Raw genomic sequence first — 22,910 nt, forward strand, 5'->3', positions numbered from 1 at the left:
GAAGTTGTTCCAAACTGGCTCTCAACCTCTGCTTTCCCCATCCGTCCAAATTTCAGCAAGTTCATAAAAAGCATATTGGATGTTACTCATCCCTTCAAAGGTCCCAACTCAGGAAGCTGTAGCAAGTAAACGGATACAAAGAAAATGTGAAATGATTATGAAATAGTCTAGGGTCAGGCGCATTTGGCAGCGATGAATGGTACTGCCTTGGTTAGCTATTGCCGTAATACTGATCTGCTAACAAACTGCCCGAAATCCCGGTGCCTGACAGTAACAAGCATCCCTGTTCTCACTCGGGAGACTGTGGGTGGGCTGGGAGAGCTCTCCTGCGGTCCGCAGATCTAATGGGAATGTTCCTAGGATCCAGCTCTGGTTTTGGTCTGTTCTGTGTGTCTCCACCCTCTCTTTGAATCAGCATCTACTGAGACGTATTTTTACTATGGAAAATCATAGGTGTGCAAGGGAACAAGTGGAGCTGTGCCAGCACACTTTAACCTGTGCTCACAGATGTCTGTTAGCATTCCATTGTGGGAAGCAAATCACGTGCCCAGACCCACCATGGACAGGGTAAGGACAATGAGCGTGGTAGGAGGGTACTGCAAAGTGGCGTGACAAAGTGTGTGGATGAGGAACAGGGAATGAAGAATTGGGACCAGATGTCCGGTCCAGCACATGTGTAATCTGCCATTCGCTCCCCATACACGCCAGGCACATTCCTCCATCAGAACAATTTTTCCTTTGTATTCTGCACATACCAGTGGATGGAAATTGCCATTCCTGACGCTCCTCGTTGTTCTTGCAAATAGGAAACTTGACTCTATTTGTGTCTCTTTGAACAAATCATTTCCTCTCACTGGGTCTCACTTTTCCCATTTGTAAAAAGAAGAAACCGGATTAGATGTTTTCTAACATTTCTTCAGCACTGACATTCTGTGCTTTGGGGACTTTATTCTTTTATTATGATACAATAATCAAGAGTGTGGGCTCTGAAGTCAGACTATCTGGGTTCCTAGCTGGGCATCAAAACTTTGTGTCCTTCAGACAAGCTATTTACTCTTTATGGCCCACAGTGTCCCCATCTCTAAAATGGGCACAATAATAGTACTGATTCATAAAATGGTTGTGGGTATTCAATGAATTCATGTGCAGAGAGTGCCTAAATCAGTGTAGCATACAGCTAGCCAGCACTTAACACAGTTCCCTATTATTTTAAGTTTTAAATGATCTGCTGCTGGTTGGTCCTTCTCGCTCTGTCTCTCTCTGTCTCTCACACCTGTCTGTCTATTTATCTGTGATCTCTGTTTAAATTCCTGTACACTTAAATGTTTTGTTGATCACGGAGGACCCTTGAAGACGAGAAAGAAATGGTGACTGTGATAAAAAGGAGACATCAGAGCAAAAATAGAAAAGTTTAGCTGACCATCCACCCATCCATTCATTCATTTAAAAAATATTTATTGACTACCTGCCTACTGATATCATGATCCAAACTACAACCAAAAGACCCCAAAATATAATGGCTTCAGCAAACTGAAATTGTATTTTTCTTCCGTGTGTGCTTATAGAATCAAGCTGTTCGAGACTTACGGGTAAGCTCCGCTAGCCTCAAAATGTTTCTTTCACTTCCGTGTCTAACACAACTGTCCCCCGTCCCCCTTCCAGACCTTGGGGAGGGGGGAAGAGGGAAGGGGGCGTGTTGTCTACAACCATTTCTTTCTTTCTTTTTTTTTTTTTTAAGATTTTATTTATTTATTTGACAGAGAGAGAGAGACAGGCAGTGAGAGAGGGAACAGGAGCAGGGGGAGTGGGAGAGGAAGAAGCAAGCTCGCAGTAGAGCAGGGAGCCTGATGCAGGGCTCGATCCCAGGACCCTGGGATCGAGCCCTGAGCCTAAGGCAGATGCTTAACAACTGAGCCACCCAGGTGCCCCTACAACCTTTCTGTTATGTAGTATACACTATTTCTCCTCACATGCTGATGCTAGAATTGAATCCCTTGGCTATAACAGGCTACCAGGGTAGCGATGATATGTAGTCTACAGTTCAGTGGCCACATGCTTTGGCAAAATTTAGGATGTCTCTAATTAAATAGGGGAGAATAGATATTGGCAATCAATTAGTAATCTCTGCCTTAGGAACTGTACCAGACAGGCAACATTGCAAAAGATGGACATGTCTCTACCCTCATGAATTCTTATGGTTCAGTTGGGGGATGTACAATGAATCTGGCTGTGTGCAGGACTTAATGAAGAAGAAAGGTCAATAATAAGGCCTGACAAATGGGTGAGGGGAACCAAGTAAAAGCTGTGGGGAGGGGGAGTACAAGGCGTTACCAACAAAGGGGGTTGCACAAATGCCTGGAAAGAATAAGTAATATGATACACTTAAGGAATGGAAAGATGTTCAGAATGAAGGGGTGAGGACAGCAGGGACGGTGAGGCTAAAAAAGCAAAAAAGACAGCAGGAAACGGGTTTATTCCATATTAAAATGTTGGGTTTTTATCCTGTGGTTGATGGCCAAGGCACAATATTTAAACGAGGAAATAAGAGAAATCACAGGGGCCCTCACAGAAATGAGGAAAAGAATTGGATGACCCATAAAGTTGCAAAGTGCACTTTAAAAATATATGCTTTGTTTGGGGGAGGAAGTGAGGAGGGAAAGAGATTTGGAGCAGAGGACGGGTAGGCAGAATACACAGAGAAGGTATGATGGTTTAAGTTTAGCTACTGGAAGGCAATTTGCCAGAGGCCCAGAACCCAACGTATGGGAGCCCCAGGGCAGGTGACCGCACCTCACATCCTGCGTGCTGCTGCTTCCACAACCTGATGGCCTTCAAAGACTCAAGAAGGGGGAAAAGCTAGCTGAACTTTCCTACCTTCCCACTGCCGCCTGCCATTTGAAAAGTGAGGTAATACAGGCTGAGGGAGGAGTTGAGACGGATCCCCAGATCCTGGCTTGTGCGCTGCCAAAGGGGGAGAAGGAGCAGGGAAGTGGCAGGTCTATTATTATGCTGCCTCCTGTTGTCTTTAGAATAATCCCCCAAGGATTTGACATTGAAGTGGACCGGACGGCACGCAGGCTGTGGCCCATCCTCCACTCAGAGTGAGTTGCAGCAGCCCTTCCCCTAAAGAAGGCAAGCGGACCGCCTCTTAAAATCAGGATGATTCTGGCTCTGGCTCCTTTGCATCATCAGCTGGGGTTTGGGGATACTTTGTTCGTCCCTTCACAAATCCCGCAGGGAATGCACACATCCCTCTCTTTCACTACCTTTTGCTACTACTCAAGATGGAAAAAGATTGTTTAGAGATCACCCATATGTGTGTGTGTGTGTGTGTGTGTGTGTGTGTGTGTATGTGTGTGTGTGTGTGTACCAGCCCTTCCTTAGCAAAAGGTATTCTTTTCTTCCCCCCTCCTTTTTCTCTTCTTGTGGCCCCAGAAAATTAAGAGAGCCTCTTGCCCTGTCTCTGGAAGAACATGTCAGCCAGCAACATCTCAGTTCCTCTAAGGGGTTTAAAAATATTTCACTTGCCTGGAGCCTGCTGGCCAGAATTTGGTTTGGGGACTTGGGACGGCAAAGGGAAGCTCAGAAAACTACTCTGGGGGGCGCCTGGGTGGCACAGCGGTTAAGCGTCTGCCTTCGGCTCAGGGCGTGATCCCGGCGTTCTGGGATCGAGCCCCACATCAGGCTCCTCTGCTATGAGCCTGCTTCTTCCTCTCCCACTCCCCCTGCTTGTGTTCCCTCTCTCGCTGGCTGTTTCTATCTCTGTCAAATAAATAAATAAAATCTTGAAAAAAAAAAAAAAGAAAACTACTCTGGACTGGGAATCTTGAGTCCTAAGTGTGTGAGAGTCACCAGGAGTGACTTTTAGAAGTCATGGTGTGGACTGAAGGACTATTCAGGTGTTAAAGCACAGATCCTTTATTCATTTATTTTGGTTTCTCTATTTTGATTTTTGATTTTTAAAATTTTAACCAGTATACTTATCCATAGAGTATTATATTAATTTCAGGTGTGCAATACAGTGATTCGACACTTCCATAAATTGCCTGGTCTCACCAGAACAAGAAAGCACAGGCCCTTTAATTCAGCAATTCACTTCTGAGAATTTCTCCTGAAAGAAGAACTGCAAAGGTATACAAAGATTACTAGCAGGACAGTAGTGACATCGTATTTACAATTTTATGTACTTACTTATTTACTTATTTCTTTTTAAAGATTTTATTTATTTTAGAGACAGAATGTGAGAGCAGGTGCCTATGAGCAGGGGAGGGGCAGAGGGAGAAGGAGAGGGGGAAGGAGAGGGACAGGAAGACTCAGGACCCTGAGATTATGACCTGAGCTGAAATCAAGAGTTAGAGGCTTAACCCATGGAGACCCAGGCACCCCAGATCTACAATCTAAAAAAAAAGACAAGGAATGAAATGAAGGGGGGCAAATTTTGCTATCCCAAGATATGCCTTTTTGGCATGGAAATGATTTTAAGCTGGTTAATTTTAAGAAACAGCAGACTCAATTGAAGTTGTAAAAATGGAATCGGAGTTCCCCTTCCGTAGGAGACTTTTACATTACTGAGGGAAATCTCTGCTTGTAAGGGTGTCTCCCTCGTTATACCAGAAGATGGGAGATGACAATCCGTGGAAACTCTTATCAGTAGAGAAGGCAGGGACTTAAATCTGTATCACCACCTTACCCTTGTTTACTGTGCTTTTCCTGGTGGCCTCCCGGCCCTGACTTCCCAACCCCAACATCTTCTTTTTTCCTCAGCTGAAGATGGTATGTAAGGTGGTGGCTTCAGCCACATCAGAGACTCCATTTTCCTGGGTCCCTTCCATATATACAGGAGGTATACACGTGACTGGACCAAACTTTTGTTTGTCTTCAGTTGATCTGTTCTATATCAATGTAATTATTAGACCAGGTAGAGAACCTAGAAGGGAAGGAGGGAAAGCTTTTTGGAGAAAACAAATTGTCAATTTTGTGTTGACAGAATTGTAGGGAATGGGTTTTATTCATTATAATGCATCCTATCTCTCCGACAGAAACACCGATATGCATAAGCGAAGGGGGGGAAGATTAAAACGGTAAACAGCAAGAAATGTCAGGTTAGGAACGTGATAACTACTGAAGAAATATTTTGAAAGGGTAATAAAACACCTACAATTATATTAGTTTAGTCCACAAATCTGTATTGAGCACCTGTTGCATGCCAGGTTTTATGCTAGACCCTAGCAATGCATTGCTTAATAAATACAGACCTGGACCTTGCCTTTAGGGAGCTTATGGTCTGGCCTCGGTAAGATCTGTTATATTTGAATAACAGTATTGAACGTGATTTAAATGTTCCTTTTTGCTTTTTTCTGAGAATTGAATAAATATCTTTTTTTATTTTTGTAATTTAAAAATGTTTGTCAATAAGTAACCTCACATTTGTACAACACTTTCATAATCACTATTAATTTGCTTCTCACAGCTACTGATGCAGAAGGAGAGGTGAGGGGGAGAAGAGAGAAGGCAGGAGGGACTCCTGCCAGTGGGCAGGAATCTAGTATGGGCCAGGTGTTTCCCATGCTTTACCTCAGTTGGTGGGGACACTTCGGAGAGCCATGGGTTAATCATTAATCCTGTTTTGCAGTTAAGGACCCTCTCAGATCAGGAGGTTGATGTTCAGTCCAATGTTAGAACTGACACAGGTTTACCACTTCACACTGAGGAGAAGCAAAATATACCATTCCAGAGCATGCCACTTTGGTATATTCATTATTTTGAATGAAAGTTCCATACGAAAGAGCCTGTGCAAGGACACTCTGATCTCCATTGTCCCCCTGAAAGCAGGAAATAACTCTCCCCTGTGAAAGGTGCCCTCCTGTACCAGGCAGGGAGAAGGCATCCTCCCCAGCAGACTCAGGAAGTTTAGGGCCTAGAAGGCTGAGTAAACAAACCTTATTACTTCTTCACTAATTCACTTCCCCAAGCCCAAACTCCTTTGTCTTGCCAATTCTTCACAAATTCATGGCTTCCTTGTCTAAAAGGTATGAAAGCTGACTGCTTTGGTCATTTCTTTGAGTCTCATATTTTTATGGGCTCCCGCATGTATGAAATTAAATTTGTTTTTCTCCTGTTAATCTGATTTATGTCAATTTAATTATTAGACCAGCTAAAGAACCTAGAAGGGAAGAAGGGAAAAGTTTTCCTCCCCTTCAACACCTCCATCAGGGCATGAAACTGAGCAGGCACAAGTGGCTTAGGAAACTCCCAACCGGCTATCCTACCACCACTCCCTGGAATTCAAACACAGAACCAGCCTCTTGCTCAGTTTCGCCTTCTAATTCTCTACCCATGCCAGTAGCTTCAGTTTACAGTTTACATATCTGTAAAATAAGGACAGTAATAATTTTCTGAAAAGGTTAGTGTAAGAATTTAATTCGGTAATACTTTAAAGCTCCCAAAATAAGTCCAGACATATAGTAAGCTCTTAATAAATGTTATCTATCTATCTATCTATCTATCTATCTATCTACTTATCTATATCATTATCATTGTTAGTATTAATTGCAGGTTTGGGCTCCTGTCTCTTATAGACAAAACCTCACAGTCACCATAGGCGCTTCCATTTTCCTCAGTATCTTCCTTACCCTCTAATCAGGCACCCAGTCATGTGGATTCTGGCCTTCATTGTATCTCTCATCTTGATAGCCTACTCTTTGATAACTCAGGGGGAAAAAAATTACAGTAGGGATTTTATCGATATGGCAGCTATCTCTCAGGGCTTAAGCTGAAAGGATCAATGCTTATGAGGCTCAGGAGGACAAGATGGCCCTCAGAGGGGCAAGATAAAAAATGGAAGGCTGATTAACAGGCGAGATAAGTGATCACTTCGGCATCTAAAGATGTCCCACTTTCCCTGGTTTAACAGGTTAAGGGAGAAAAGAGGATTCTCTATCTACAAAGGTCTTTTCAAAATCTAAACCAACCTCTGTTCTGCTAGCTTATCCGGCTTAACAGAGAGCAATCAAGCTACTTATCCTAGACCTGTGGATGCAGGAGCCATGTAGAACGCATTTTAAAAGAGGTGGTAAAACAAGGACATTAAAAGCAGAGAAAATTGTTTTAATTACTGGCTGTGTGATTTTGGACTATGTAACTTCACCTCTCTGAGACTTGTTTCCCTCCTTGGTAGTTAAAGATTATAATATTTATTTCATGGGGGTTTTATGAAGATTAAATATATGTAATCAATCTGGCACATGGGAGGGAATCAATAAATGGTGGCTATTATCATTACCATCATAGTGATAAAATGAGTAAGACACAACTCTTTTATTCTGGTAAGAAAGTGAGAAGCAAGTGAACACTAATTGAATAATATTTAATGAATGGCAATTACATGTCGTATGGTATGAGTGTATGTATATATTCATACACACATATAATCAATGCTTATTGTTAATAATTAAGAGTTGTTAAAGTTAATGGTTGTTAATTGGCAATGGTTGTGCATAGTGTCTTAGCTTTGACAATAGTATCCCATATTAGGGTGATAAAAATTCTGGACTCAGAGCTCAGGGGAGCTTCCTGGTTGGTGCACACATCAATGTTCTGGAATGGTGATGTGCTCTGAGAGAGAGGGCATGGAAGCCCTGTGTTGCAGACTCTTCCAGACCTCACCCTATGTGTCTTCATTTGCCTGTTCCTGAGTTGTATCCATTATAAGGACACTGTAATTATAAGTATAGCATTTATCTTAAGTTCTGTGCATCATTCTAGCAAATTATTGAACTTGCTGTGGGAACCCTGGAATTTGTAGCTGGTCAGCCAGAGAAGTGAGTAGCCTGGGGATGCCATGAACTTGTGGCTAGTACCGGAAGTGAAGACAGTCTTGTGGATTCTTGGGGGGGGGGGGGAGGGTCTGTGCTAATCTGGAGGGTTAGTGCCAGAATTAAATTGTAGCACACCAGTTAGTGTTGGAACAGTTAGGGTTGAAACAGAAGAGCTGGTCTCAGAATTGTAATCCACTATTTACAAGCTAAAGAAAAAAATTACATGGCCCCATATCAATCAGTACATTTTAAAAATTCACAAAATTCAACATTCATGATAAAAACTCTTATAAAATGGGAACAGAGAACTTCCTCAGCGTGTTAAGTAGTATTCATTTAAAAAAATGAAACGAACCAGAGCTAACATTATACCTAATAGTAAAAGACTGAATCTTTTTGCCTGAAGATTGGTAACGTGGAAAAGATATGTACTGTCACCACTCTTATTCAACACAGTACTGGAAATTCTAGCCAGTGCAATAAAGCAAGAAAATAAAATAAAAAGGCATACAACTCAGAAAAGAATAAATAAAAATTTCTCTATTGAAGATGACATGATTATCTACACCGAAAATCCTAAGGAATGTGAAAAGAAGAAGAGGAGGAGGAGGAAGAAGACCCTAGAGCTAATGAGTGAGTTCAACAAGTCGTCACAGAATATAAGATAAACGTAAAAAACTAAATTGTATTTATTTATACTAAAAATGAACATGTAGACTCCAAAATTAATAATATAATACCATTTCCCATTACTGAGAAAAGAGACGTAAGCATAACAAAACATGTATAGGACTTGTTCGCTGAATGCTACACAATATAGAAAGAAGACTCAGAGAAGATCTAAAAAAGTGGAGAGACAAAATCACACTCATGAATTGGAAGACTCAACATAAAAAAGATGCCATTTCTCATAAATTGGTGTATAGTTTTAACTCAATTTCTATAAAAATCCCCCCAAAGTTAATTTTGTAGATACAGACAAGATTATTATAAAATTTTGAAAAAAAAAAATAAAATGGTAGGAATCAGTCTACCTGATCTTCAGACTGACTGTAATAAGCTACGTCAATTAAGATACTGTGGTATTAGCACAAGGATAGATACATAGATCAGCGGAACAGAATAGAGGACCCAGAGAACGAACTACACAAATGTGCCCTGATTTTGGGCAAAGTTGTTATTTTAAGCCACTAAGTTTGTGGTAATGTGTTATGCCAGAAACTGAAACTTAATACAGGGTCCTCAGTAATTATTAAGAATATATACATGAATCCTGAGGCCAAAAATTTGAGGACCAGTCTCCTGTGATCCTGGGCAAATGTTTAAAATTTACTAGCCCCGGTTTCTACATCTGTAAAGTAAAGGTAACAATTTTCCCAAAATAATAGAGCTTTCTGAGTATCAAATGAGATTATTCATTTAAAGTAGATAGCAAAATGCTTGGAATTTGGTTAGTGCTAATATGTGTTAGCTATTATTATTGACAGAACACTACTGGGTTAGGTCAGAGTCACAGAGGAAAGAGGAAGGTAAAGAAAAGTGCTAAAAATGAATAAACACAGTAAATAAAAGTCCTAAAAGTATCTTTTTCTTTAATGAACCAGATTTGACTGCAATAAAAATAAACTCTGTTGGGTGACCCTTCTTCTCCTGAATCACTTTTTATTGTTGTGAAAATATTGATCTCTTGAAGCAGGTTCTCCTCAGAGTTTATAAAATACTATAATTCTTAAAAACAACAGCAGCAAAACTCACACCAAAACTCTTACTGATTTGAAATACAATGGTCGAACTTACATTTTTAATTTTATTTCATTTCCGCATTTCTTGGCAAATTGCTTGTGTAAGAAAGGACTGGCATTTCCACAAATTATCTTAGTGCTTAGGAGCACATTTTTCTGAACCTAATCCTCTGTCGCCATGCCTTAGGAGAGATGAACACAAAAAGAGCTTTCTTCAAATCACTGGGTAGATCAACTGTCATCATCTGCAGGAATGGGGATGAGTGCATTCTTGTATAGAGACCAAATTGTACCTCACCCAAAAAGCAAATGCACTAACAAGAAACAGAATTAACATCTCTAGCCTTCCATTACACCTTTCAGTCTCAAAACCAAGCTTCATGGAGGGCTGCTGTTCTTTATTCACATGTCCAGCCATTAAATATATATTGAACAGGATTGAACAGGTACCATGTATAAGATACTTTTCGAGTCCCTGGGGATATGCTTCTTCTTGTATAGGTCTGTAGTCTAATATTCAGTCCAGTTTAATCCTTATGCACACACCAGAAACTCAGTTAAATATTCCATATAGCACTTTGTACCACCTGGGGTCCTAAGACAGTGAGTGTTTGGTTGTTATCATAAAAAGTAAGTAAACGAATTCTTGTCATTAAGACTTTTGTTCCAAGATTCTTCTTTTATAACTTGATCTAACCCAGTCCTCTCCGCTCTCTGAGTTACTCTCTCTCCTGCCAGCCTCCTTGTTTTTCCCCCCTCTTCTTCTTCATACCCCTTTTGGCAGTCTGAAGTTATTTTGTTCATTTATTCTTCTACTTGCTTATTGTCTATTACCTCCAATTAATTATAAATCCCAGGAGAGCAGAGGTGTCATATGACTTACTTCTGTAGCCTCGTGCCCAGATCCACATCTGCTGTAGTCAGTGCTCAGAACATGTGAGTGCGTGGATAAGCGAATCATTAGCCAAACAGTCTCACTTCGATTGGTCTGGAACTTCACTGTCCAGTATGATAGCCACACATGGTTGTTAAGTACTTGAAATGTGGCTAATTCAGGGCGAAACATGCTGTTAAGTAGAAAATACACATTGAATTCCAATGACCTGGTCCAAAAAAATTTGTAAAATATTGCATTAATAATTTTTATGTTGATTCTATGTTGAAATGATAATATTTTGAATATAGTAGATTAAATAAAATATATTATTAAATATTTTTAAAGTTAATTTTGCTTTTTTCCCACCCTTTGGAGTGTGGCTAGTAGAAAATGTAAAATTTCATATGCGGATGATCACCTTTGTGGCTCACATTATGTCTCCATTGGACAGCACTGGTCTACAATGATAGCCGTGAAAAACAAATTGCAAGAAATACAGAGACGTGAATAGGTTAATTAATACCAGGGCCCAGGAGAAGAAGGAAACACTTGGAATAAATTTAGATTCTGGCTCCAGACAGCTCAGAGAGTGGTCATTCCAAATTAAAAGAGGTGACACCCATACATCCAGCGAGGTGTTTAGTAGAAGCGAGGTGCCACACCCACACTGAGGATTTGGGAAGAAGTAGATGAGGAGTAAGGCTGCCACAGCCACACTCCAGACCCCTTCAGAAACTGCATCCCTCCCCTTGATGTGTGACCCAAATGCTATCAGGATGTTGGGCAGCGATTAATGGTGACAGGTTTACGAGCACAGTGGTGCATAGGGATACGGACAAGGAGCTCCCCAGCCGCTCAGGAGGGACTTTTAAAGGCCATTAAATCAATGCTGTGATATTTTATGTTTCACTCCAACTGTCCTGGCTTCAGATGGGCCAATTCAGAGAGGGATCTGTGTACGCATGCATGAAGCTTCTCTAGAATTGCCATGGAAAGCTTTGATAGCAGGCTGGTTCTGCTTTGCTTTGGAGAACTGCCCAGGTGAGGAGCCTTGTCTTACATAGTTTTCCCAGTGGGGAGAGGCTGCTTTTCGTTCAGGGCTCCTGATCTCTGTTTTTTCTTTGGGTACTTCAAGTATGTGGACATCAAGAAAGCCAAGGATGGCTTTGGTTGGTATGACTCCGAGGCTTTTCTCGACCAGTGTTTTTGAGCTGTAGTGAGGAACAAAATTCCCCACGGTAGAAACAGCTGACAATGCAGATGTTCTGCTTGTGTCTAGGTCTGGGGCTCAGGAATCTATGCTTTTAAGCCCGAGTAATTCTGATGCTGATGGTCTGTGTAATTCACAGTGATTTGAGATATTTGCCCGATAGGATAGATGAGGAAATTGAGGTCCCCCGTAAGGACAAGAGCTTGTCCGAATCTCCATTGAACTCTAACTTCTGGGTTTGTTGCCATCATGTTTTAATGGCTCACTGAGACAGACTGTGACTGGGCTTTGGCAAAACTGTGAAGCTAAATATTTGGGAGTGAAGGGTGGGTGGCACTTTATGATCATCAGTGCATTCCTTGACTTGGAGGCCGATCCCACTTCTATCCTATGCTCAATTGTCTGGCGAAACAGAAGTTCTTTGCATAACCTCCCATCCCTCAAAACATGTGAAATAGGACATTAAATGATGCTTCCAGGAGACCGAGTTCGAGGGTAAAGTTAGATTTGGAAACTAGGTTTTTGTTTCTTCGTATGTGCTTTTTGTTTACTTACAGCAGGGCTTATCAGGCCTTTAATATACTCATGCCATACAATTCATTTAACCACAGAAATCTCACAAAACTCTAGATGGTGAAACAACAAGAACTCTAGCATATTAAATGTTACGGTATTTGAATATTAGTTCTGTGACCACTCTCATGTGAGGGAAGGGCTATTACTATGACTTACCCCAGTTAATGGTTAAGGGAAACTAAGGTACAGGGGTTAAGTCAGTTAGTCAGTTACCCAGAAGCACAGAGCTAGTAAGTGATAAAGCCCTTTCTCAAACTCAGGTCTTCAGCCACAAAATCTAGGACTTTTCTCCATTATTCTTTGGGTTGGGTGAATAGGAAATTAAGGAGTCTTATTCAGGAAATAATTTCTGTTTTCTACTTTTCTTGGTACTTTTTTTTGTACTTGTCTCCAAAGTACTTTGCACTTTTTTTCCTCCCAGAACCAGCTAGAAGCCTGCGAACAAAAACATGCCAGTTTCTACACCTCGGATGTGAAATCTGTGAGTAAATTGATTTGCCATCAGGACCCTTCACCACTGAGTATGGGTCCCATGCTTTCTCGAGTGCTAATTAGTATTTAACTTAAAAAGAAAAACCACACACACACACACACACACACACACACACACACACACACACCAGAACACGGAAAGTGGATGATGACTTCAGTGCTCACATGCTGGTGACCATCATGACTCCCAAGAATGCAGTAAAATCAGGAATGAAGGGGCCCTTCTCAGTGGCCAACCCAAGCCCCAGACCTTTCCATCTCTGTGAGGCTGGCAGCCTCCCTCTCCTTCCAAATCCAGTCCCATGAGAGTCCAATCTGATCAAGAAGGAGAGCCATTTGGGAGCTTACCAATGAGGAGCACCCAGGACCAAGCATGAGTTTCTAAAAGCAGGTTGACAAACACTAGCTACTTTGTGATAACGTGTGATGTTGGACGGTCTCCTCCCCAAGTCTCCAACCATGATGGCCTCCACATTTCTGGCAGACGCACCACACGATGGAGTTCCCAATTTTTTATCTCCCATGTTCTCCGACGCCTCTGCCTGGGGGGCCTGAGTGTTGTCAGCATCATAACTTGGCAGTCTCTCTGGACCAAGATTACACTTTTCTTTTTTATAGATTTCTATTTCTTTTTATTCTTGTGTTTGTATCTGTGTGTGTGCATGCGTGCCTTGTGTATATATGGGAGTGTGCATGTGTGTGTGCAGGTGTGTGCATGGACCCCCACTGAGTGCATCGACAGGAGGCAAAGGCACTTACTAGTTCCTTAGCTCTATATTGTAAACTTGTGTTCTCTCTATCTAAACACATTTGTGCAAATGACAAATGCAGTCATTAATTATCCAAGCTATCCTGGCATCCACCACTGCGGAAGCCCTTTAGAAGGAAATGACAGACTTGCACAGGGGAAGCAGGACCCGGGGATATTCCCAAACACCCTCACAATCTTATCTTCCATTTCTACATCAAAGCAGTCCACCGTGTGCTAAAACTACTGGTTAGTGGTTGGGAGCACCGCGGCTTAGATACCCCTTGTGATGAAGAGCTCACTACCTCAGCAGAGTTTCCCGCTACGATTTCAGGGTGGAAATGATTCTCTGTAACAGCTTCTGTTGGTCCTAAGTGGCTCTGTAGAGCTTTAAGGAGCTAAGCTGTCCCTTTTTCTACCTAATGGCATTTTATATCTTTCCTGGGCCCCCTGTGGGAAGGAAAAAAATTTGAGTTTTAGAACATTAATAGACAACACCACTTATCCTTTACAACAATCAGAGCTTATTAAGAAATGAGATTCAAGAAACACACCAGTGAAAATAAAACATCCGGATTTGCCACCGACAAAAGCTTATGTGGAAGGTGAATCGGGTCAGCATCGTGAAGGGCTCTATTTTACCTCACCTCCGAGTTAAATGTATCCATCCAGCATGGACAACACTGGGTCACTGAGCGCACCCCATGTCCTGACCCCAATCTGGGCAGAGACGGCCTCTATAAACGAACCCTTGGGAAAATGCAGGTGTGTAGGTCCTGTGGACAGGGCTGGCTCTGAGAGAGGTAGCTCTGAAGGGGCTGAGATGAGCCAGGCCAGTTTTGGGGGTTGTTTATTTTTTTCCCTCTCAAACAGCAATCATGTAAGTGAACACTCATCCTCTGGGGAAGAGGGAAAGTGAAGCCAGAGAGAAACAGTAAGTCTCTTTGCCCTTTTTTTGTGGTGGAATAGGATTTCCTTCCCTCCATGGATATTTGAGTTATAGAGGAGAGCCTCACCCCTACCCCTCCCTAGCAAGTGATATCTCTTGTTCGGCTGTCCTCATTAACTCGTAATCCTGGGTGACCTTCTCTGAAAGTCACTTGTGGTTCACATTTCCCTTTTACTCGTGAGCCTGAGAATAGATAAAAACCATGATGTCTAGACAGAGAAGAGTCCAGTTGAGGAAACTGAGGTCCAGAGTGATTAAGGGGCTCCTTCAAGATCACCCACATCAAACCCATGCCTCCTCCCCATCGGGGCTTTTTTGCCACAGCACCTCTTGCTGCCATGCTGGCTCCCCAGGTGAGGACGATTAGCAGAGCAGGCTATTGTTACAGTATTATCTGTCAAATGAAATAATGGTTCTGAGATTCTGGCAGCCTGAGCCAGATGAAAACTGGCAGCCCCAGGAGGAGACAGCATTTGACTCAGCACAGTCCCTTAATCTATCCTGCCTTCTACTTCCCCTCACAGGGCACGGAGAGAGGCGTAATCTGTCTCTATTGCCTTAGCAAGTAAGCAGATGTTGAAAGCAAGCAGAGAGTAGACGACCAGAAACGAAAGCAAAATGGAGGAATCTGTTTTTTAAAGGAAGCTTTTGATCAAAGGAGAGAAAAATGAGAACAAAGGGAGAAAAATGAGACAGAATGGTTAAGGGAGGGGGGGGAGTTTCATTGTGTGGGAGCCTGAGAATAAGATAATAGGAAAAAGTAGTCAGCTCTCATTAATGGAATCCCAGGCCTTGCACACCCTTGGCAGGTGACATCCATGAGAATCTTGTTCAATTGGCCTGGTTTTGCAGCCAATTGGAAGTGTAGCACTAAACGTGATCTATTTTAAATGTATTGCAGCTGAATTATTTAATTCGAAATTTAGCTGGTGCCACAGGCACTGGAGCAGGAGCAAGAAGAATGAACAAAATTATTTCATTGGAAAACGGTTTAATTTTTAATTATGAGATGGAGCACTTTGGGGGAACGAGGTGATTGGCCCATGGAAGCTCTGTCTCCTGGATTCATGTGGTGTCGTGACAGGTACTCCAGCGTATTTAATTATCCTGTCCTGGTGTCTGTCCACTGATTCTGGAAATTAGCAGGGAGAAGAGGCACAAACAGCATAATTATAATAATAACAATGGTAATTGCAACTCGTGTTTGTGTGGAGGAAATTTCCATTGATTTTCTTCATTGTTATAGATACCATAAGGTAACCTTGAAGTCTTCTTGTCTTTTCGTATAAGAAGAGGAAAGGATACAAAGCCCTTTGGGATAGTAGAAAACGCACTTGGACTGGGAATGAGCAACACAGAAATCGTTGCTACTGTAACTATAATCTTACCACCTGGAACAAGCCACTTTAATTCCCTGTGGCTAACTTCCTTAATATATAAGAAGGCCATTTGGGTCTGGCGACCTTTGTGATCCCTTCCTACTTTAAAATGTGCCTCTCATATGTGATTATAAACCAGGTTCCATTCTGTGTAGATGAGGCTCTTTGGGAATCCAAGAAACATTTCATTCCACTACATATCATTCTTATAATGCATCAGATAACTCTTGACTGAGCAGTATTACACTGTGGTCCGTATGACCACTCAGAGTCAGGCAGACTTGGATTTGAATTCAGGTTACAATAGTTCCTAGCCTTTGACTCCTGAGAAGGCTAGTTGATTTCTCTGAGCCATGTCTTCCTAAAATGGGGAGAATGGTAGTATAGCTGACCCTTGAACAATGCAGGGGTTAGGGATGCCAGTGTTCCATGTGGTTGAAAATCCATGTATAACTTTTGACTCCCCCCAAATTCAACTACTAATAGCTTATTGTGATCAGAGGCCTTACTAGTAACATAAACAGTCAATTAACACATATTTTGTATGTTAGTACTGTAATCTTATAATAAAATAGAGGAAAACAGTTACTAAGAAAATCATAAGGATGAGAAAATACATTTAAATTACTGTAAAGTATTTATAAGAAAAAATTCATACAATCAAGAAATTGACAACCCACTGAATGGGAGAAGATATTTGCAAATGACATATCCAATAAAGGGTTAGTATCTAAACAATATAAAGAACTTACACAACTCAACACCAATAATAATAATAATAATCGTCATCATCATCTGATTGAAAAGCAGGCAGAAGACATGAATAGCCATTTCTCCAAAGAAGACATACAGATGGCCAACGGACACATGAGAAGATGCTCAGCATCACCCGTCATTAGGGAAATGCAAATGCAAATTAGGGAAATGCAAACCACAATGAGATATCACCTCACACCTGTCAGCACAGCTAAAATCAACAACACAAGAAACAAGTGTTGATGAGGATGTGGAGAAAAAGGAACCCTCTTGCACTGTTGGTGGCAATGCAGACTGGTGCAGCCACTACGGAAAACAGTATGGAAGATCCTCAAAAAATTAAAAACAGAGCTACCATATGATCCAGTAATTCCACTACTGGGTATTTACCCAAAGGATACAAAACAGTACTTTGAAAAGAAATTTGAACTTCCATATTTATTGCAACATTATTTACAATAGCCTAATTATGGAAGCAGCTCCAGTGTCTGTCAATAAATGGTCAAAGATGGGGCGCCTGGGTAGCGCAGTCGTTGGGCGTCTGCCTTCGGCTCAGGGCGTGATCCCGGCCTTCCGGGATCGAGTCCCACATCGGGCTCCTCCGCTGGGAGCCTGCTTCTTCCTCTCCCACTCCCCCTGCTGTGTTCCCTCTCTCGCTGGCTGTCTCTCTGTCACATAAATAAAATCTTGAAAAAAAAAAAAAAAAAAAATAAATGGTCAAAGATGATGTGATGTATGTACACAATGGAATGTTACTCAGCCCTAAAAAAGCATGAAATCTTGCCATTTGTAACACCGCGGATGGATCTAGAGGACATAATACTAAGTGAAATAAGCCAGTCAGGGAAAGACAAATACCTATGATTTCATCATATGTGGAATTTAAGAAACAAAACAAATGAACAAAGAAAAAAAGAGACAGACAAACAAACAAACAAAAACAGACTCTTCACAATAGAGAGCAAACTGATGATCACCAGAGGGGAGGTAGGTGGGGGGACGAAGAGGACACTTACTGTGATGAGCGCTACGTAACATATAGGACTGTTGAATCACTGTGTTATACACCTGAAACTAATACAACATTGTATGTTAATTATACTGGAATTAAATGTTTTTAAAATTATGTATACGTGGATGTGTGCAATTCAAATTCATGTTGTTTAAGGGTCGATTGTACTTGCTTCAAGGTTTGTGGTAAAAATTAAATGAAGTGGTCCATGCGAAGTGCTTAAAAGTGCTGTTCAATAAATAGCTCCGTTTGTCAGCAGCAGCGTCACCATCACCGTCATCATCACCACCTTCATCACCATCACCATCATAATAAGCTAGGATCTCTCATAGACATTGGGAATACAGAGCCGAATAAGATGTAGCTCCTATTATCAAAGGGACATTAATATTCTAAGAAAACACACACAAACCATAAATGTTGTCATTCAGGTTGGAACAAGGAGCTCTAAAACTGCAGAAAAACGAAAGGGAAACTGAGACCCATGGAGATCACATGACTTGCCCAAGACCATCCAGTGTGTTATCCACAGTGTTGGAACCAGAAGCTCCTCTGTATCATTAAAAACAAACACACAAGCAAACACAACCCAGAAAAGTCTTTACAAGACGATATTTCAAGAAACTAAATGAAATTAATATCCTGAGTCTAACCTGGCGAATTGTCCAATTGTCTCTTCTATTTTCCTATACCTCGGGGACTGTTGAGTCAAGAGTTTTACTAATTTCTATTCACAGCTCAATTTGGAATCAATAACAAATGGTGCAAAAATCGGTACATTTATATACATCTGTGTAAGCTGAGTGTGTAAGCACAAATGTGTAAAAATATGTGTATCCAAGGCACATGTAGCTGTATATAGTGGTACATACTTGATCCCTAGGCACAAGCATTAGTGTATGCTTGAGCACATGTGCACGCCCATGTGCACGTCCATATGTGGCCATGCGTATATTTATACACAGGCATGCATGTGTTCAAACATACAACCACACAGATACATATGCACAGAGGGTGTTTTGACAACACCGTGAACAGCTCCAGCAGCAAACACCGTGGAGGTTCCTGTAATTTAATTCAGCAATTGTCAGTAAACTTTGGTTCTGGTTCAGGAGGAGCTGGGATCTACAGCTGCACTGGGGCCCTACCTCTTAATCATCTTAAGTGAATTAAAACAATGGTTTAAAACATCAGTTTTCTGTCTTAAGTGTACTACCTAAAACAGAGAGTTTGTACTTCATCCCAAGTAAATCAGAGAAGGCTAGATTAAGAATAGAACTTGACAATGGGTCTCAAACTTTAGTGCTAGAACAACTACGGGAGCATGCTTAAGATGCCAATCTTTCATCCTCAGTTTGAGACTCTGAAGTCTGAGCCCAGGGATCTACCATTTACGAGCCTCCTCGGTGACTTAGGTGTTGGTAGTTAGTGGGCTATCTTTTGAGAAGGACTCAACTCGAGATTATCTAAACCTCTTCATTTGCAAATGTAAATAGAGATCCCAGATGGTGATGTGACTTTCCCAGTTCCACTATTGTTAATGACAGGGTTGGGCTTTGGGGCATAGACCTTGTGCCTGCTTCTCAGCAACTTGGTGTGTGGCATTATTATTTTACCTGTATGAGTCTCTTACCTTCCAACAGGATCTTAAGCTTCCTAGGGTAAACGTCATCCTCCTAGTTCTCTCTCTCTTTTTAAGTAGGCTCTGCTCAGCGTGGGGCTTGAACTCACGACCCTGAGATCAAGAGTTGGAAGCTCCACCGACTAAGCCACCCATTCCCTTCCCTCTCCACCGCCCCCCCGTTTATCCCTCTCTTTATATCACAGACTCCAGCTCTATCTCATCTCTATCTCCAGTATTTGAATACACATGATAAATAACGTGAAGAGAGCAAACAGTGAAGAAACGCATAAGAAAAATATCTTGGTGGAAAGGGAGTGGACTGAATTAGGAAGAGTGTGAATAGTTACTGAGTTTCTATTTGCGATAGGTAGTATTTTAGAGCTTTGTAACAGCTAGAGCTGTGATTGGCTGCAAATAACAGAAAACCCACCCAGAGTGGCTAAAACTAATAGAAGTTTATTTTTTCCGGTCAAATAAGAATCCAGAGTGAGGGCTTGTTTTGACAGCTTGACAATATCGAGACTGGTGTCTGTATATTAATAGTTGTCTTTGCCATTTCCTTACTTTTGTTACCTCGTGATTGCAAGGTGGTTGCTGCAATTCAGGACATTGCATTTGAAATCAAGGCAAGAAGAAAGCTGGGGAGACATACCAGTTTCACTTTTCCCTTTTATTGAGGGACAAAAGCTGTCCTAGAAAATTTCATCAGGCTTTGGCTTATGTATAATTGGGAAAGTGTTTAGCTGGAAATTTGCTCTCAGAAATAAAATGGCTTGTCTTCAGCAAAAAGGAAGAGGGAATGGCTTTGGGATATTTTGCTTCTTCACACTTATATCATGATGGAGAAGGGAAGGGATAATCCATGTGGTATAAAGACAAAACAGTAGGCCCTTCTTTGCCAATATTTTGTAGGTGATGATGGGAAAATTGTGTTTTCATCCAGCAGGCAGTATTCCAAGCTTCTCTTACATACCAAGAACTGAACTAGGTGCTGTAAACATAAGCTAGAAATAGACGTGGTTCAAGTAATGGTTACAGTTAAGGACACAACCATGAGAGCAACCTTGAAATTCAATATCATATGTGATACAGTGGAAACAAAGTTCTATTTTTGCATGTAATTTCCATGTCCCTTTAAGTATTGATTTGCTCTCTGTATGTCTCAGGATAAAGAACTAAAACCCATAAAGTTCAATATGATCAAAACTGGGACCACTTTCCTCATTCTGTGCACTCATTTATCGCGGCCTTTAATTAATGTAATGGGTCAAGCTTCTTCCTACCTCAGACCCTTTGCACATGCTATTCCCTCTGTCTAGTATTATGTTTTACCCATCTCCTCAACACACTTCACCTATCAATCCCTGTTCATTATTCAAATCTCACCTCTCATGATATCTAGCCCCTTAGACTAGACCATATCCCACCCTCATAGCTTTTGTGGTGCCCATCACATTTTGCTAGTATATGCTTGTGTAACAATTTGATTCATATATATATTTCTTGCTCTATACTTTAGACTCTGTGAGGGAGGGGGCTGTGTGTACTTGTATAACCATTTTACCTCCAGCACCTAGCACATAGTAGGTACTCAGTAAATGTCTATTAAATTGATAGACACATGGATGGATAGAATGAAGCCACAGGTTCACTTAGGCTTCACGAGGGATATAGTATTTGAACTTGTCCTCCTCGATCCTCGATTTTCACATTTCTCAAGTGGGTAGGGCACAATGATGATTGCTCAGGTCTTTCCCAGCCTTATTTTTCACTGAGACCCACTCCTGACTTCTGACTCCAACACTGCCTTTCTGTGGGACCCTGGGCAACATGCTTGACCACTCTCAGCCTCCGTCTCTTTCTCTGTGAAACAAGTAGAGATGATCTCTGAGGCTCCTTCCATCAGTGGGTTTTTGAAACTCCAGAAGGAACATGAAAACCACAGGATGAGAGCCGGAGGGATTCTGCTGAGTTGTGGGTTTTGCAGGTGTATCTCAGCGGGTTCCCGGGAGCCATTCTTGAAGGGACTCAGCGTGTTACCTGGACTAATTTATAAAGGAAATGAAAAGGAAATGGACTCATTATAATGAACACTATTAATTCACCACTCTAGACTTCACTGTTTGAACAGCAAGTATCAAGCCATTCAATTGTCATCTGTCGATTGAATTCTGCTATTTTGCCTGTTGGAAATGACCAGCCAACACAACAGCGTGCAGACGACGACATGACTACTAATTAGCATATATATTGTCCTGGTATAAATTTATGGCAAACAGAAATATTTTACACTCCAGTAAAGTTAATAAATGAAGCTTTGGGCTATAAAAATTTCATGTTCTTTTGTGCAAAGGTCAATTATAAATAGTTAAGCACATATTCATTCAAAAGTGTGAGGCCTCACAGCCAGGAGAATGAAATATATTCTGGTCAATTTACACTCTGGCTGGACTTGCCTTTCATTTTACAGCTTTGGTGACATCCCTCTTTGCCGGTCCGCACTGTCTGGTCCCTAAAGAACTCCCCTGGCTGGAGGGACTGAGTGAAGTGAGTATGTACGTGTTCTTAGGTCTGGTTTGACACCTAGAGCGTGTTTAGGAGATGTTGATTTAAACTGAAGGGGACAGCCCGTGTGAGAGAAGGAGAAAGGGATCCAGAATAATTCTGAAAACCCCTTCTTTGCTTATGGCAGGAACACTGGACCAGAATCAGAGATACGGGTTCTGGTCCCAGTTCTGCTATGAACCAGCTAAGAGACCCTGGCAAAGTGACGTTCTCCTCCCTAGGCCCTGGTTTTCTCATCTGAAAAGATGAAAAGGCGGGGCAGGGGGGGGGGGATTACATCAGTATGCCAGCAACCCATTGCTACATAACAAAATACCCAAATGTAGATGGTTTGTTGTTTTTTAACTTTAATCATTTGATTACGTCTCATGATTTTGTGGGTGAGGAAATGAGGATGGGCTCCATAGCAGATCTTTTCTGTCTCAGTGGGTGTCCCTCGGTAGTATTTACCTGGCAGATAGGCTGGTCCGGGGAGTGCAAGACACTTCTCTTACTTGTCTGGTGCCTTGGGGGTGTGGCTGGAAGGCTGCTCTCTGCTGAGACTGTTGACTGGAGCATCTGTGTGTGCACGGCTCTCCAGCACGGCATTGTCAGGATAATCAGACTTTGAATATGGCAGCTCAGGGCTTTGAGACGTGTGGAGGGGCACCAAGGGGCAGGAGGTAGATGCTGCCAGCTTCTTACAGACTGCTTCCAGAAACTGGTACAGCACCATCTCTGCCACATTGTGTTGTACAAAGCAATCACAGGGACTCCCCAAATTCAAGTAGAGGCAACATAGATCTTACCTCTTGATGAGAGCAAGATCAGAGATCTTTCAGCCGTCTTTAATCTGCCGCGATCTGTGCTTTTGATTTTGTTCCATATTAAAAAGTGGTGCGTGGAAAAGGATTTGCCGGATAAGTACATTTGAGGAATAGTGGGTCAGAAAGTGGAGCAATATTTTTAAACTACGGAACACCTCAGAGCCTTTTACTTATTCCTTCGTTCTCTCAGCACTTATTGTTTACTTGTGAGGCTACAAAAACGTAGCGGTGAACAAAATGGACCTTACTTTCAAGTGGGGAGAAGGGATTAGGCAATAATAAAAGAAATGCATAATGTCCAGTCCTGGTATGTGTTGGGAAAGCGAGCTGCAGCAACACAGAATGACAAGGTTTACA

General features: G+C 41.7%; 1 long non-coding RNA gene across 1 annotated transcript in view; it reads left to right on the forward strand.

Moving 5' to 3' along the window:
- Positions 1–17,645, forward strand: part of LOC125283269 (uncharacterized) — a 40,009-nt gene extending 22,364 nt beyond the window's left edge. Inside the window, exon 3 of the long non-coding RNA XR_008959960.1 lies at positions 12,644–17,645. This is a non-coding gene — a long non-coding RNA (uncharacterized LOC125283269). The remainder of the gene's footprint in view (positions 1–12,643) is intronic.
- Positions 17,646–22,910: the final 5,265 nt, after the last annotated feature.

This window comes from Ursus arctos, unplaced genomic scaffold, assembly GCF_023065955.2.
Source record: "Ursus arctos isolate Adak ecotype North America unplaced genomic scaffold, UrsArc2.0 scaffold_18, whole genome shotgun sequence".
In the NCBI taxonomy this organism is placed as follows: Eukaryota; Metazoa; Chordata; class Mammalia; order Carnivora; family Ursidae; genus Ursus; species Ursus arctos.